The sequence below is a fragment of the Lepidochelys kempii genome, chromosome 3 (assembly GCF_965140265.1).
Source record: "Lepidochelys kempii isolate rLepKem1 chromosome 3, rLepKem1.hap2, whole genome shotgun sequence".
Taxonomy (NCBI): domain Eukaryota; kingdom Metazoa; phylum Chordata; order Testudines; family Cheloniidae; genus Lepidochelys; species Lepidochelys kempii.
Genome location: NC_133258.1, coordinates 89,431,908 through 89,450,013, shown reverse-complemented (window position 1 = coordinate 89,450,013; position 18,106 = coordinate 89,431,908). Strand labels below are relative to the sequence as shown.

Below are 18,106 nucleotides of genomic sequence, written 5' to 3'. Positions count from 1 at the left end.
AAAGATACAGATGAGAGCTAGAATTGGTTAAATGCTTGCGCTCCTGGTTCTGGTGGTGTACTAGAGTCGACAGGAGAGCGCTCAGTGGTTGATTTATCACGTCTATACTCAAAAAAATTGTACTGTACTTAAATTTGGGATCCATGGCTGTGACCGCATTGTATCCAAATTTGTGTTATATAGACACACTTTCTAGCGAGGGTCTGTTGTACAGTTTTTTTTGTACTAAAACATACAAAAATATAATGCCGTTTGGATTCCAATCCCTGCTGCATTAATGGATTCTCTTTAAGACGAACTTTTGTACTTCATTTATAAAGTAGAATGAGACACAGTTTTGAAGAGATTATGTGATTATGGCAGATAATTACATGATATTACAAATAAAATTAGCATCAAAGATGTTTCAAATAAGGCTATTTTCTTTCCCAGGGACTGTGTGGACTCAGAATATTTTGAGCTTGATTTATCATGAAGGCCATCGAGATGGAACAGAAAATATGGAAACAAAATGCAGAGTCCCATGGCTGTAGTATAATGTAACTAATATCCATTATGACCATCCTCCATCACCTTGTCTCTTTGCTTTACTATTTAGTTCCAAGAGATCTGAGGAACAAGAGAGCAAAAGTAGGTGAAACTATTTTTACAATTTAATTAACATTACCCAGGAAAACTTGTAGCTTTCACCAATAAATCCTCTGAGCCTGTCTGTCTGTCCTCCCCACAACCACCCTTCCTAAAGCAAATCTCCCCTGCATGGGGATGGAGCTCACTTCCTCCAAAGTTGCATTCCATGTCCTTAAACCCAGCCAAAGGGGGGAAAACAAGCTCAATCAAGACCTTAGCACTTCAGTGTCCAGTTTCAGTGGAGATCCCATTTTTCATGGGACTGCTGTGCTTGGCCTCTGGACCAAGAACGGAGCTGCTTCATCCTCATCATGACAGCTCACCCTAAAAGGGGCATTATTGATGGGTTAGGATCATTACAGTTTGCATGTTATATTGTAAATTACAGTGGTTTTGTTGTTGTGATGTATGTAGCTATGTAACTGTAAGCTCTTATGCTATCCATGTTTTATGTCTCCTGCATCTTTAAACGTCAGGAAACTTTTGCTAATGATAGGGCGGGGTGGACTGTGCCAGATGCAGCTCAAGAGGAAGGATCTCCCAGGGCCAGGGATTCACACTAAGCTCTCTCTCATGGAGATGGCTGCCCTGCCCTCCTGTGTTGCTTTCCTTAATCTAAACGGAGAGTCATTCACACTGAAGGTGTGCAGTGCTGGCCTGCCGTAATTTGAGAGAAAGTGTGAGAACTGCCTTGTGGGAGTGATGCCAATCTCTTACACTGCTACCTGGATCTCCCATGAAAGGTGGCATGTGCCATGCACCCACTTCCCCATGAGACTCCCTTCACAGTCACCCTTCCAGCTTCCTTCTCTCTGTTGCAGTAACACCTATAATAAGATGAGCAGATGCATGGTGCAGAGCTTGCACTGCATGAGGTCCGTCACTGCAACCTCTCAATCCATAGGAACCTTCCTCCTGATTGGCTTTTTAGCTCAGCCCCATTTCCCATGCAGAAAGACTCCTTAAAGTTACAGGGACGGTAAAAGTAAATGGAACAACAACATCTCCTAAGCTGCACAGAGCACAATTTAAACTACAGACATCTGGAAATCTTGTATTGCTTATGTGTATTTTACAGGGCTCATGTAGGTTTTCACAATTTTAAGACCATGTTGATGGTGCAGGGAGTTTTTCTCTTCATGGCTTCTGGCTGTCTGTTCTTACTGTGCACCACCATATGGCTCAGCTGTCTGTGTGGTTTTCCAGAAATTCTCAGCTCCAAATTGTTGGAGAAATTGGTTGTGCTGTTCAGCAGTGCATTTTAGCATTACTTTTTAAACATTGTATCCATTACAATTCTCTAAAAATATCTCCAGCTGCAATCTTTTTTGAAAGAGCAAGAAATTCATGCTTACTAGGATTCAAGTTTAAGGATATGTTTTTCACTGAAATATTTCACCAATATACCAGACACAAGGCACACAAATAAATATCTGTTGCTGACTTAACAGTGTATTTCAAAGGAACTCAAAATCATATCAATTTATTCAAGTTTAAATTCTTTTCAGATAAATTCTTTTCAGCACCTGCAATTGCACTCCCTGTTAATTTTTGTGCTGTTTATTGTCACATTTTCCATGATTTTTAAATGGTTTTGCTCCCCTCTTGCTGTGTGAAAGACCCATATAAATAACTGGAAATAACTTGAAGATCTGATTCTAAGTACATTTACTCATGTGCTTAACCTTACAATACTGAGTAATCTCCTTGAGTTCAATGGTATTATCATATGTAGACAGTTATGCATGTGCATGGGGGTCTTTAGAATTAAGGAATCGCAATAATGCCACTGAATGTACAGAAAATGCTGGCAAAGACACAAAAAGAATCCTATTCATTTAAAGCAGGATAAACTATTTACTAAAGTACTTATTCTAGCCCTTTTCAGATATAATGATTTTAATGTTACTTGCAGCAATAGCAATTTTATAAAACCACTGATTTGTAGGTTAATTGTGACCCTTTAATATACCTGAGACTGTCACACTTTTTACTTTGCACGTTATTTATGTAGCCAGAAACCCAAATGACGTTGAGGTTTCCTATTTTCATTTTTCCAGCCTTTCGCTCAAACTTGAGACAATACCAGATTTTAATATTTTTCTGGAGAGGTTTTTAGCTGGGAAAGGTAAGGTTTCATTTACTGCTAAAAGGCTAAGCCCTGATCACTGACCACAGCCTGAGTAAACTATCTGAGTGGGTAAATTACTTAGATGGTGGAGCTGGTCAAAATCCTGGCCCGCACCTCACAACCTGGGGTCTAAGGTTGCAATAAATGCAGTATCATTCACAGCTCACAACAGAGATTTTGTGCAAAGGTAGTCCAGGGGGGCTGCATAAGCACATGCACTGCACCAATAAAGTGCAAGTTGCCTCATGTATCTCAACTGGGTGTTCATTCTGAAACCTAACAATGAAGATTTCAACACACTTCAACTCCACTTAGGCACTCAGATAACACATGGGAGGAGATGAGGATGAGCACTATACAGAGAACACAGAGAAGTAGTTTTTGACAATTCATTTTCTGGTTTAGTAGTTTTCCACAATTATTATGCCTATCCCGCAATCCCAAACCACTACTTCTACCTTCCAAAGAGCCAAAAGACTCAGCTGTAACCTATCTAGCTCCTGGCGTCTCTCTTAATATCTCTGACAATGCAACATTCTCACTAAGGCAGCTTATGGCACACTGAAAATTTCAGTACATAGTAAAATATATTCTACACATTATTCTATTATGGGAATTAGTGTGACTATCTGATCTGCATAGGAGCTTTTGGGCCTGAATCCAGCCTCTTCTGCCCCAAGCTTTGAATCCACTGCCTCTTTTGTCCTGTTTAGAATCACACTACAGATGATTTTCCCTACAACAGAGAGTAGTGTGACTCCTCTCCAGTTATTGCCATCAGTGAGATCACCCTTTTTAGGTACTCTGCCAACGATTCCATGTTTTCACTTGCCAGTAGGGGTCTCTTCTCCCCAGAACTTGCAACAGTTCTGTCAGTTTTATTAGGGTAGTAGGGTCCAGTTCTTTTCGCTTTTCCACTGTGATTTGATCATCTCCTGCCATTTTGTTGTTTTTCAGCTTCTTAATTGTAGCCTGTATTGCTGACATCTCTGTTGCATCAGTCTTAATGCCAAGTAGTTTAGGTTCACATGTTTCATCAATATCTGGGGCTGAGGCTGTTGACGACTTGTCTGACATGCTCTGCCCATGTGTCTTTCTGTTACACCTCAGTTGTAAGCCTTTTTTCATCTTGGCTTTTTATTTGCCCATTTCCTGTTTTGAAATGTCCACACTTCTCACTGCTTTGTCTGTTTTCTTGTACTTTCCCTTTGCTTCTTCTAATATTTCATTTGTCTTAGCATTCAGGAGTTTTCCTTTCAGTGCTTTTCTTTCCTTGTTGAGATGCGAGGTCTCTTGGCTTATTCAGTCCTTGCTCTGTGTGTGTGCTGATACCAGGCTGTGACTGCTGCAGCTTGAATCGCGTTGTCTCAGAGCACTGTGCATTTTTCTTCAGGTCCAACCTCTATCTCACCTTCCTCTGCCTCTGTCAGCACCCCAAATCTGTTCCATAGTTCACGCTGGAATTTCTCAGAGCACACTTTTGTTTTCAGTTTTAGATTATTAATTTCTTTAACTAGAAGAATTAATCTGCGTTCTGTTTAAAGTTGGTCTTTCTCAGTTTTAATTTCAGTTTGGCAATGCAAAGGTTTTGGTTGCTCCTGTCATCTATGGCATGATCTGCCCTTGCATCTTGGACAGATGACCTGAATCTTGAACTGATTCAGATGCAATTGATTTCTTTTTTTGTTTTGCCATCTGTCAAATCCCATGGTTCTTTGTGTATGTCTCTAGAAGGGAACAGGATGCTTGCAGGAACTAAGTCAGACACCAAGCACAATTCAGTGAATTCCAGGTTTCCTTCATCATTGATATAATTGACTTTGAAAAGGTATTTGACAGCCTGCATGGGCGTGCATTGCGGAATATTCTTCAGTTTTGTGAAATTCAAGCTAAACCCATCAACAGCATACTGGCCATGTATAGAGATGCAAGGTTGCTCTATCAGAGTGAATAACCTGACAAGAGAGTGGTTCACTGTGGACACTTATGTGAAACAGGGACACATTTTATTTTTGCTCGTTTGGCATTGCCATAGACAGGATAATGAAGAAGTGTGTTAGTAACACAAAAACTGGAACCCAGATGGTAAAAGCCTAGAAGACCTGGACTGAGACACTACTGAGCAATTCCCTGGAAAAGCTACAAAGAAAGAAAGACAACCTGGCAAAATCTGCAGGTCAAACATGGCTCAGAATCAGTTACTTACATCCTTGAAACTCAGACATCAAGCGGTAATGTCATATTAGAAGGCAAAAACATCAAGAAAGTGGAATAATTCATCTGGGAAGTGCTATTCTAGCCAACAGGAACATCAAGAATAATGTGACATAAAGGTTAGGAAAAGCATCCGCCTTGTTCACTAAACTCAACAGCACATGGACATCAAAGATATACAGTACCAAAGCAAAACTGAGAATTTTCAACTCAAACGTCTCTGTGCTAACATATGGCTTTGATAGCTAAAGATCTACAAAAAATGTTAAACAGAAAATCAGACGCCTTCGAAAATAGGTGCCTACAAAGATTCTGGACATTGGTGATGACCTCTCTCCATCCAATAAATATATCCAAGGAATCACCAGCCAGCAGCTTATTTCCAGCAGAATTAGGAGGAAGTATTGGACATATATGGGACCTGCACTTCACATGCCAACACACAGAGTTCCACATGAAGCTGTCAAGTGGAAACCAACTGGGTTAGGAAATGAGAGAGCCCAAGAGACCCTAAAAAGAACCCTTCACAGGGAGGTCACAATAGTTTATCATAACACCACTGAGTGGATGGAAGTAGTATCAAATGACAGAGAGGAATGGAAGAGATTAGTTTCACCCTGGGCATCAACATTGACATGATTATTTTGCCCCTGTATTTGGTACTGGTGTGACCACTGCTGGAATACCATGTCCAGTTCTGGTGCGCACAATTGAAGAAGGATGCAGATAAACTGGAGAGGGCTCAGAGAAGAGCCATGAGAATGATTAAAGGATTAGAAAATGTGCCTTGTAGCAATAGACTCAAGGAGCTCAATCTGTTTATTTTAACAAAGCAAAATTTAAGGGATGATTAGAGTCTGCAAGTACCTACATCAGGAACAATCTAGCAGAGAAAGGTATAATATAATTCAATGGCTGGCCGTTGAAGCTAGACAAATTTAGACGGGAAATAAGTCATAAATGTTTAACTGTGAGAGTAATTAACCACTGTAACAATTTGCCACGGCTCATGGTAGATTCTCGATCAATGACAATTTTTAAATCAAGATTGTTATTCCAAAAGATATGTTTATGAGTTATTGGGGGAAGTTTAATGCCCTGCGTTATACAGGAAGTCAGACTAGATGACCACAATGGTCCCTTCTGGCCAGAGAATCTATTAATCTAGGAATCTATCAATCTAATTCTAGGTTTGTGATCACTAATCCATCAAAAGTAATGGAAAATACTATCTATGGGTAAATAATCCAGGACAAAAAAGGGCAAATATGTTGTGCTGGGTGCAAGTACCATGCTATGGTGCCAGTGGATTCTAGAGGTAACAGTGCAATGTGTATTCGTTATCACGTAACAGTCTGTCTGTTTGTGGAAAAAAACCAAAACTTGGCCTCAGATCCCTAGACGAGAAGCTGGACTTGGCCTGTCCTTTATCTCATGTTTAAGATGAAAGATAATCCAGAATAAGGCTGTGAATAAAAACAGGAACTGGAATAACATCTCTGTGAGCCCAAATATCCCACCAACAGCAGAGGGAAGAGAAGCTGAAAAACGGAAGTCTGCTCCATCGATTCTGCAGCCGTGCTTGGGAGATTATTAGGATGCAAAAATGTCAATAATTGAACAGTTTTTCTGTTTGAGATCATTAACGTTTATTTCTATAATTTTTCTTCTTCATAAGTATTGGCTGGCTCCTGGTTCAATCACATCAGAGGCTGGTACACCCACAAGGATGACTTCAATATTCTCTTCCTCACCTATGAGGAGATGAAGAAGGTGAGACCAGTCAATCACTTTGTATCTGAAAGGTTTCAGAGTGGTAGCCATGTTAGTCTGTATCAGCAAAAAGAACGAGGAGTAGATGTGGCACCTTAGAGACTAACAAATGTATTTGGGCATAAGCTTTTGTGGGCTAAAACCCACTTCATGAGATGCATGCAATGGAAAATACAGAAGGAAGATATATATATAGAGAGAGAACATGAAAAAATGGGGTAGGGTATCTTCCTACTGTATTTTCCATTCCATGCATCTGATGAAGTGGGTTTTAGCCCACAAAAGCTTATGCCCAAATACATTTGTTAGTCTCTAAGGTGCCACAACTACTCCTCATTCTTTTTATATCTGAAAGAAACAGAAAATAAAATGCCTCCATTTTTCAGTGATATTTTGCCACCTTTACCCTTAACATTTGTTAGTCTCTAAGGTGCCACAACTACTCCTCATTCTTTTTATATCTGAAAGAAACAGAAAATAAAATGCCTCCATTTTTCAGTGATATTTTGCCACCTTTACCCTTTTACCACATCAGAGGCTGGTACACCCACAGGAATGACTTCAATATTCTCTTCCTCACCTATGAGGAGATGAAGAAGGTGAGACCAGTCAATCACTTTAGATCTGAAAGGTTTCAGAGTGGTAGCTGTGTTAGTCTGTATCACCAAAAAGAGAGAGGAGCAGTTGTAGCACTTCTGAGACTAACAAATGTATTTGGGCATAAGCTTTCCTGGGCTAAAACCCACTTCATCAGATGCATGCACTGGAAAATACAGTAGGAACATATATATATATATATATATATATATATATATATATATATATATATATATATATATATATATATATATATATATATATACAGAGAACATTTTTTCATGTTCTCTGTATGTGTGTGTGTGTGTGTATATATATATATATATATATCTTCCTACTGAAAATCTGAAAATTCTTAGGAAAGCAGCTAAATGAAAAAGAGCTGGACACTGTTGTGGAAAATGCTACATTTGATAAAATGAAAACTGATCCCAGGGCAAACTATGAGTCCATGCTAGGCAACCTCCTGGAACGAGGCAAAGGACATTTTCTTCGCAAAGGTAAGGCAGAAGCAACCAAATCTAATTTAATCCTGCAGATCCTGGCACAGGACGTATTGAAGCTCGCTGCCGAGACTTCCAATCACAACTTTCTGTCCCAAGGAAACACTTGGCTTCAGGAAACTAAGACTGCTGAGTGAGGGTGTATCGCTGTGTGACAATGCATCAGGCACCATTTCTCACAGATTAGAAGAGAGCTGCACTCCTTTGCTCAATGCAATGTCTTAAATGTTTGCTGAGCAAAGTAGTGCAGCTGTCTTTTGATCTGTGAGAAAAGTTTGTCAATATATTTTAAAAATGAAAATGTTCAATAAGCTCTTGTGGAGGGTAACATTCATTTTGTGCCACTTGTAAAAGGGAAGGGTCATCTTCAAGAAATTAAAACGTGAACATTCGAGAACACTGAAAGCATTTCTGTCTAGTGTTTCTGGGAAACTTCACACGTGGTGAGCATCGGAACTGATTTTGTCTCTACAGCTTTCAGGGCTTATTTAGAGTATGAAATTAGCCAAAGAAATAAAATCTAAGGGCCCCTTTGCAAACAGGGGCCGCTAACAAGGAGTTTCGAGAGGTAGTTTGGAAGGGGAGTGGGAAGGGGGCAAGGTACACTTGCCATTCTTTAAAACCTTTACACTAAACTATAATATACATTTCTTGATTTAAACAAAACCCTGTCATTAACCTAGGTAACTGTATGAGAAAATGCAGGCAGAAGCCCAGGAGCAGAGTGGGGGCTATCCTGTTTATTGCACTCGGTGTAGCATGTACGATTACCTGCCCTATGGGCGGGTGGCGTATGTGTGCATTCGGTGCAAGGAGCTCCTGGCCCTCAGAGACCATGTACGGGCTTTGGAAGCAGGGCCGGCTCTAGGATTTTTGCCACCCCAAGCAAAAAAAATGTTAGCCCTCCCCTGCTTTTTTTTCATTCCCCCCTGCCCCCTGCCCAGCCCCAACTCTGCCCCTTCCCAACCCCTTTCCCAAATCCCCAGCCCCGCCTCCTCCCCCAGGTGTGCCGCATTTCTCACCCCCCCCCATTGCTTTCTGTGGCTCCCCTCCCCGCAACCCCCCGCCCTAGCTCACCTCCGCTCCACCTGCTCCCCTGAACACGCCACCGCTCCACTTCTCCCCCCTCCCTCTCAGGCGAGGGGAGGCAGTGTATTCAGGGGAGCAGACAGAGCAGAGATGAGTGAAGGTGGGGGAGAGCGCAGGAAGTAGTGGGCGGGGGGGTGTAGAGGAACTGCTCCGCTCCCCTCCCCAGCTCACCTCCTCTCCACCACAGCCGCCTCCCCCGAGCGCACCGCCGCTCGGCTTCTCCTCCCTCCCTCCCAGGCTTGCCACGCAAAACAACTGTTTTGCGTGCAGCAAGCCTGGGAGGGAGGGGGGAGGAGCGGAGCGGTGGCGGCGCACTCAGGGGAGCAGGCGGAGGCGAGCTGGGGCGGCGGGGGCACATTTCTAGGGGCGGCCTGGCCGGCGCTGGAACTCCGCCCCTAGATATGTGCCGCCTCAAGCACCTGCTTGTTTTGCTGGTGCCTAGAGGTAGCCCTGTTTGGAGGCCAGCGTGGCGGAACTGGAGGAGCTAAGGGAGGCAGAGAGGTTTGTTGGTGAGGCTTCCGGGACACTGTAGATTTGTCCCACCTCTGGTCAGACAGCCCCTGCACTGTTAAGGAGGATGAAAGGCCCAGAGAAGGAGAGCAGTCAGTGGGAACAGAGGGAAACCTTCCCATAGTTGGGACCCTCCTTCCAGATGATGTTGGGGTATCCTCTCGCACTGAGGTTACCTCTCCGGGGGAGGGAACTCCAGTCATTAGGAAAAGGCAGGTGTTAGTAATGGGACATTTGATCATTAGAAACATAGATAGCTGGGTTTGTGATGACCGGGAGAACCGTATGGTGACTTGCCTGCCTGGTGCGAAGGTTGGGGATCTCTCAAGGCATTTAGATAGACTTATGTGTAGTGCTGGGAAGGAGCCAGTAGTCGTGGTACATGTAGGTACCAATGACATAGGGAAGGGTAGGAGAGACGTCCTGGAGGCCAAATTTAGGCTGCTAGGAAAGAGACTGAAATCCAGGACCTCTATGGTGGCATTCTCAGAAATGCTACCAGTTTCACGCTCAGAGCCAGGCAGGCAGAGCTTCAGAGTCTCAATGCATGGATGAGACGATGGTGTGTGTGTGTGGGGGGGGGGTTAGATTTATTAGGAACTGGGGAAACTTTGGGATGGGGGAGCCTATACAGGAAGGATGGACTCCACCTAAACCAAAGTGGATCCAGACTGCTGGCACTTAACACTGAAAAGGTTGCAGAGCAGTTTTTAAACTAAGAGATGGGGGAAAGCCGATTGCTGCAGAGGCGCACGTGGATCGGACAGAGACTTCCTTAGCGGAGAGTCTATTGATAGAGATTATGTTAGATGGGGTGGGATCTGAGTTACCCAGGAAAGAATTTTCTGTAGTATCTGGCTGGTGAATCTTGCCCATATGCTCATGGTTTAGCTGATCACTATATATGGGGTCGGGAAGGAATTTTCCTCCAAGGCAGATTGGAAGAGGCCGTGGAGGTTTTTCGCCTTCCTTTGTAGCATGGGGCACGGGTCACTTGCTGGAGGATTCTCTGCTCCTTGAAGTCTTTAAACCATGATTTGAGGACTTCAATAGCTCAGACATCGGTGAGGTTTTTCGCAGGAGTGGGTGGGTGGCCTGCGTTGTGCAGGAGGTCAGACTAGATGATCATAATGGTCCCTTCTGACCTTAGTATCTATGAATCTAGATTCTCTAGGTTTTAGTCAGGAGCAGGGGATGAAAGAGGACAAAGTATGGGCCAGATCAGACGAGAAACATTCACATAAAGAATCTGACACATCAGAAAAGGGCAGACAAATAAACAGTGACAAGTTTTTAAAGTGCTTGTAACACAAATGCTAGAAGTCTAAATAATAAGATGGGTGAACTAGAGTGCCTCATGTTAAAGGAGGATATTGATATAATAGGCATCACAGAAACCTGGTGGAGTGAGGACAATCAATGGGACACAATCATTCCAGGGTACAAAATATATCGGAAGGACAGAACAGGTCATACAGGGTATGGGGGAGTGGCACTATATGTGAAAGAAAATGTGGAATCAAATGAAATAAAAATCTTAAATGAATCCACATGTTCCATAGAATCTCTATGGATAGTAATTCCATGCTCTAATAAGAATATAACAGTAGGGATCTACTATCAACCTCCTGACCAGGACAGTGACAGTGACAATGAAATGCTAAGGGAGATTAGAGAGGCTATCAAAATAAAAAACTCAATAATAGTGGGGGATTTCAATTATCCCCATATTGACTGGGTACATGTCACCTCAGGATGAAATGCAGAGACAAAATTTCTTGATACTTTAAATGACTGCTTCTTGGAGTAGCTGGGACAGGAACCCACAAGGGGAGAGGCAACTCTCGATCTAGTTCTGAGTGGAGTGCAGGATCTGGTCCAAGAGGTAACTATAACAGGACTGGCTGGAGATAGTGACCATAATATAATAACATTTAACATTCCTGTGGTGGGAAGAACACCCCAACAGCCCAACACTGTAGCATTTAATTTCAGAAAGGGGAACTATGCAAAAATTAGGAGGTTAGTTAAACAGAAATTAAAAGGTACAGTGACTAGAGTGAAATCCCTGCAAGCTGCATGGACACTTTTCAAAGATACCAAAATAGAGGTTCAACTTCAATGTATACCCCAAATTAAAAAACACAGTAAAAGAACTAAAAAACGAGCCACCGTGGCTTAACAACCATGTAAAAGAAGCACTGAGAAATAAAAAGGCATCTTTTAAAAAGTGGAAGTCAAATCCTAGTGAGGTAAATAGAATGGAGCATAAACACTGCCAAATTAAATGTAAAAATGTAATAAGAAAAGCCAAAAAGGAGTTTGAAGAACTGCTAGCCAAAAACTCAAAAGGTAATAACAAAATGTTTTTTAAGAACATCAGGAAGCCTGCTAAACAACCAGTGGGGCCCCCGGATAATCGAGATACAAAAGGAGCACTTAAAGATGATAAAGTCATTGTGGAGAAACTAAATGAATTCTTTGCTTCAGCGTTCGCGCTGAGGATGTTAGGGAGAGTCCCAGACCTGAGCCGTCTTTTGTATGCGACAAATCTGAGGAATTCTCACAGATTGAAGTGACACTAGAGGAGGTTTTGGAATTAACTGAGAAACTTAACAGTAAGAAGTCACTGGGACCAAGAGTTCTGAAAGAACTCAAATGTGAAATTGTGGAACTATTAACTATGGTTTGTAACCTGTCCTTTAAATCAGCTACTGTACCCAATGACTGGAAGATAGCTAATGTTACACCAATATTTAAGAAGGGGTTTAGAGGTGATCCTGGCAATTACAGACCAGTAAGTCTAATGTCAGTACCGGGCAAATTAGTTGAAACAACAGTAAAGAATAAAATTGTCAGACACATAGAAGAACATAAATCGTTGGGCAAAAGTCAACATGGTTTCTGTAAAGGGAGATCATGTCTTACTAATCTATTAGAGTTCTTTGAGGGGGTTAACAAACATGTGGACAAGGGGGAACCAGTGGACATAGTGTATTTAGGTTTCCAGAAAGCCTTTGACAAGGTCCCTCACCAAAGGCTCTTATGTAAATTAAGTTGCCATGGGATAAGAGGGAAGATCCTTTCATGGATTGAGAACTGGTTAAAAGACAGGGAACAAAGGGTAGGAATAAATGGTAAATTTTCAGAATGGAGAGGGGTAACTAGTGGTGTTCCCCAAGGGTCAGTCCTAGGACCAATACCTATTCAACCTATTCATAAATGATCTGGAGAAAGGAGTAATAGTGAGGTGGCAAAGTTTGCAGATGATACTAAACTGCTCAAGATAGTTAAGACCAAAGCAGACTGTGAAGAACTTCAAAAAGAGCTCAGAAAACTAAGTGATTGGGCAACAAAATGGCAAATGAAATTTAATGTGGATAAATGTAAAGTAATGCACATTGGAGAAAATAACCCCAACTATACATACAATATGACAGGGACTAATTTACCTACAACTAATCAGGAGAAAGATCTTGGAGTCATCGTGGACAGTTCTCCAAAGATGTCCACGCAGTGTGGTGCAGCAGTCAAAAAAGCAAACAGGATGTTAGTGTAAGCAGTGTCAGGATGAGCTCCACCCTGACATCTGGTGGTGAGGTGTGGCAAGTTGTGGAAAAGAACTTCAGGGGCTGATCTCATTTGCATAGGCACACCCACCACGCCTAGAATGAGACCATAGCTGCCCAAATGGTCACTTTGGCTGCTGTGGGATCCCCAGTGTCTCTGTTATTGGGGCAGGAAGAATAAATTGTTATTACCCTGATTATGGGAACTGTGCTTGGAACTGTACGTGGCCTTTTGTTATGATGGAGGGATTCACCATCAACTAAGTAGCACTCGCTAGGCAAGGGTCATGGGTTCCAAAACTGTGTGAAGGGAGAGAGGCTGGGGACAAGTATTAATACTTGGTGGCATGGGCCCCTTGGTGAGGGCCTTACATGCTGATTGCACTTCCTCCTCTCTCCACTGTGGAATATCAGAGCTAATTTTGATTTCATTAGAAGTCTAGTTATAGGCTGCTGAGCTCACTTTGGGCTGACAGTGCACCAGCACTGGGGCTCCCCTACTATAAGCTGAATTCACCTAAGAGCTGAAATCACTGAGTGTTGTGTTAAGTAGTGGGGGAGCCTGAAGATATATTGTGGAGCAGTTTGCGGGACGGCTGGTGAAGCAGTTCGACGCGGAGCAGTGTGTGGATGGCAGGAGCTGCAGGGGGCCCACTGTCTGTGTTGGATGGCGGCTTTGGTCTAGCACCTCTGTTCTGCCCGGCGGCCCTGCCGTGGCCCATCTCACAAGGGGTGCTTACCAATTCCCCCACAGGGTGCAAAAGGTTTCTATGCACCGTCTTTATTTGCCCTGGACCGTCTTCAGGTTTGATCTTGTAGACCGGCAGATCTCCCAGCTTTTCCATCACCAGGTAAGGTATTGCCTTCCATCTGTCAGCTATCTTGTGTTTGCCAGCAATACCCAAATTTCGCAGCAGGACTCTGTCCCCCGGCTGGAGCTCCTGCGAACGCACTCTAGCATCATATCGATGTTTGTTGCGGTCTGCGTTCTTCCGAGCCGCAGCGGTAGCTAAGCGATAAGCATCCCGCAGCTTTTCTCTTAGTCGGGATACATATTGCTGGTGAGTTTCATAGCTATCTCCATCCTCTGATACACCAAAGCACAAGTCTATGGGTAATCTTGGTTCTCGCCCAAACATCAAGAGATATGGGGTGACTCCCGTAGCATCGTTCTTTGTGGCATTGTAGGCATGCACCAGAAATGCGACATGCTGGCTCCAGGTTGCCTTCTGCTCTGGTCGCAAAGTTCCCAACATATCTAATAGGGTTCGATTGAACCTCTCTGGCTGAGGATCACCTTGAGTGAAGGAGTTCGTGGGGCAGCTGGCGGAGCGGAGCGCAGCTGAGCGAAGGAGTTCGTGGGGCGGCTGGCGGAGCGGAGCGCAGCTGAGCGAAGGAGTTTGTGGGGCGGCTGGCGGAGCGGAGCGCAGCTGAGCGAAGGAGTTCGTGGGGCGGCTGGTGGAGCGGAGTGCCGCTATGGAGCTATGGGGCGGTCAGCTTCAGATCACGTAAGGTGCCTCTTACCCCCGTCCCATTTCCACCCAGGTTGGGAGGTAAAGCTCCACCGATAAACTTTCGAACTCTGGGGCTGCCCTGACCAGGGACAGAGACTTTTGGGGCATTGGACTTTTGGGACTTTGGGTGATTTGGGGTTGCTGGACTCAAGAACCAAAGGGAAAAGGGCATGCCCCAATTTGCCTGGGGTGGGATTGTTTTTGCTCATGGGTTGTGTTATGAATCCTGTTGGTGGTGTTTCCCCAACATAATGCCACATTGTTTCTCTCTGTTATTAAAAGACTTTTGCTACACTCAGACTATGTGCTTGCGAGAGGGGAAGTATTGCCTCTTGGAGGCGCCCAGCGGGGGTGGTATATATTTGTCCCAGGTCACTGGGTGGGGGCTCGAGCCGGTTTGCATTGTGTTATTGGAATGGAACCCCTAGATATTGAACCCGGCCCTTGTTGCTGCCAACTCTGACGGGCAGAAGGGTTACATTAGGAATCATTAAAAAAAGGGATAGAGAATAAGATGGAGAATATCTTATTGCCCTTATATAAATCCATAGTACACCCACATCTTGAATACTGCGTACAGATGTGATCCCCTCATCTCAAAAGAGATATACTGGCATTAGAAAAGGTTCAGAAAAGGACAACTAAAATGATTAGGGGTTTGGAACGGGTCCCATATGAAGAGAGATTAAAGAGGCTAGGACTTTTCAGCTTGGAAAAGAGGAGACTAAGAGGGGATATGATAGAGGTATATAAAATCACGAGTGGTGTGGATAAAGTGAATAAGGAAAAGTTATTTATTTGTTCCCATAAGAACTAGGGGTCACCAAATAAAATTAATGGGTAGCAGGTTTAAAACAAATAAAAGGAAGTTCTTCTTCACACACTGCACAGTCAACCTATGGAACTCCTTGCCTGAGAAGGTTGTGAAGGCTAGTACTGTAACAGGGTTTAAAAGAGAACTGGATAAATTCCTGGAGGTTAAGTCCATTAATGGCTATTAGCCAGGATGGGTAAGGAATGGTGTCCCCAGGCTCTGTTTGTTAGAGGGTGCAAATGGATAGCAGGAGAGAGATCACTTGATCATTACCTGTTAGGTTCACTCCCTCTGGGGCACCTGGCATTGGCCACTGTCGGTAGACAGGATACTGGGCTGGATGGACGTTTGGTCTGACCTAGTATGGCCGTTCTTATGTTCTTATGACAATTCTTGTGGCTGAGAGGAGAGGGTATTTTTCATGTTGTAACCCTTATATGGGAGAGTGGTGAATAGATATCAGGGGTTTGTGGTCTTATACTGCTGAATAGAAGGGGGACCCAGCTAGATGGTAATGGGCACTGTGGTATGGAAAAGGGAGAGAACCACTGCAAACTCTTAAGTACAGTATTGCCTGAAAAGGATGTTCAGAGAAGCTCAAATTTCTCTTAATAGTAACTACTTCCTTTTCTTCTAAAATTGACAGTGAAATAAATCAGTACAGGAAGATGATAACTGAGATGTATAAAACCACTGGTTCCTAAAACAAAATTAGTGACATTGTCTAGAAATACTGGGTCAAATTAGTTTCCCTGGAGTCAAAGTTATTTCACCCACACCTTCAGGACTGGAAATGTACTGCCAAAGCCCTAGAGAGCTATGTTCTGGGGAGATGAGAGAGGAAAGAACTGAGGAGAAAAGGAACTGCACCCAATTAGCAGCATTCACAGCCTCTTACGCACACAAGGGATATTCAAATTATAATCAAATGTCCAAGTGGCAGCAGAACATCTAGCCACCAATGCCTCTTCTGTGTCTCCTGCTCTAGGGATCGTTGGAGACTGGAAGAACAAAATGACTGTGGCACAGAGGAAAAGGTTTGACAATGTTTTTAGGGAGAAAATGAAAGACCTGTCTTCCACGTTCACCTGGGATATTAATGACGACATATAGGCTGGTTTCCAGCTGGAAAGAGATGAAAGTGCTCTAAAGAAAATGAAAATACGTTTTTGTCTCCAATGTTCATAAAAATCCATCATTCTGTGCACATTAAAGATTTTAAACCTGCAAAATTTTTTCCTTCTTACACGTATTTGCACATCACCATAGCACCCCAGTTCTAAGATATGAAAAGGTGTTACAGACTGTCATGTTCTGGGGTGCAATCCAGGCCAGTCACGGCTTATGTCCTCACATGACCTATAAACCTGTGTGCCTTAACTGCCCTGAGGCTGTGGCTGATAGCCTGGACACCAACAGCCAGCAGACAAACATATAGTATCCTGAATGTCTGCTCTGAAGCCCTGGATCAGCACTCTGACCCCAGCTGCCTGCCTACAACAATACAGCCCCACTCTAGTCTCAGTCACTCAATTACCTCATGCAGCGGTAACACAGACACACTCCCAGTCCTGAATTTTCCCCAAACTGCATGCTTTCCAATATCTAGCCCTTTCCTGGACCATTCAGAGAGGTATCAAGATCCATTTGTTCCTTTAAAGAGACACTATCCAGCAGCCTACCACATTAACTGGAGTTGATATTCACTTTAAATCAAACACAGGCATAGGTTGGTTTGGATTAAAAGTAAAGCAAATTTATTAACCAAAGGAGTTTGGATTTTAAATGAGTTCAAGTACAAAGGATAGAAAGGTTATAAGCAAAACGCTTTCTAGAGACGACGACTTAACAAAACAAGCTACAGCCTCTCTTCGGGATAAGATTCTTACAACACTACCTTCCAGCAAGATGGCTGACCACGCTTCAGGTCAGGATCTCCCACAAAGACCAATGCGTTTGGTTCCTTTGCTTTCTTACATGAAACATAACTTGGGGGTTCTTCGCTCCTTTCTTGTATAGTCCAGTACCTTTCATATGAATTCTTTTGAAGGCTACCCCTCAACGTAAGTCATAAAGTTTATTCCAACTATGAAGAAGGTAACATTCAGTTTCCTGATGAAAGAAATTCCATGCTGATTTCTTCCCTTCTGCTATTTGCAAAATGCAAATTGATCTCTTTCCTGCAATCTCCTCCTACTGTAATGCTTTGTGGTTATCTTCTCCCCTTGTTGGCTTGATGGTCCTGTTTACCTTCTGTGTAAATTGCTTTCCCATTGTCTCTTAATGTAACTTCATGGTGGCAGAACCACATTCCTTTGTCTAGGGTGGGGTAACTTCACCCCTGCACTGCCTGGTAGACACATTTTGGTAACATAATTTTCTGTTTTTTATTTTTAATTTGTCCCCCATATCCACATCACACAATAATATCATTGATCAGTATATGTGATGGGGTGCACCAACCCTGCACTGGCCCACCAAGGGTTAACTACTCACTTTGGGCCCGGGAGGCCACGCCTGCTTATCCTTGCTTGGCATGCTCCAGGTGGAAGCAATATATAGAATCATAGAATATCAGGGTTGGAAGGGACCTCAGGAAGTCATCTAGTCCAACCCCCTGCTGAAAAGCAGGACCCATCCCTAATTAAATCATCCCAGCCAAGGCTTTGTCAAGCCTGACCTTAAAAACTTCTAAGGAAGGAGATTCCACCACCTCCCTAGGCAACGCATTCCAGTGCTTCACCACCCTCCTAGTGAAAAAG

General features: G+C 43.3%; 1 pseudogene; it reads left to right on the top strand.

Moving 5' to 3' along the window:
- The first annotated feature begins 401 nt into the window (after positions 1 to 401).
- Positions 402 to 16,457, top strand: LOC140908784 (amine sulfotransferase-like; annotated as a pseudogene).
- Positions 16,458 to 18,106: the final 1,649 nt, after the last annotated feature.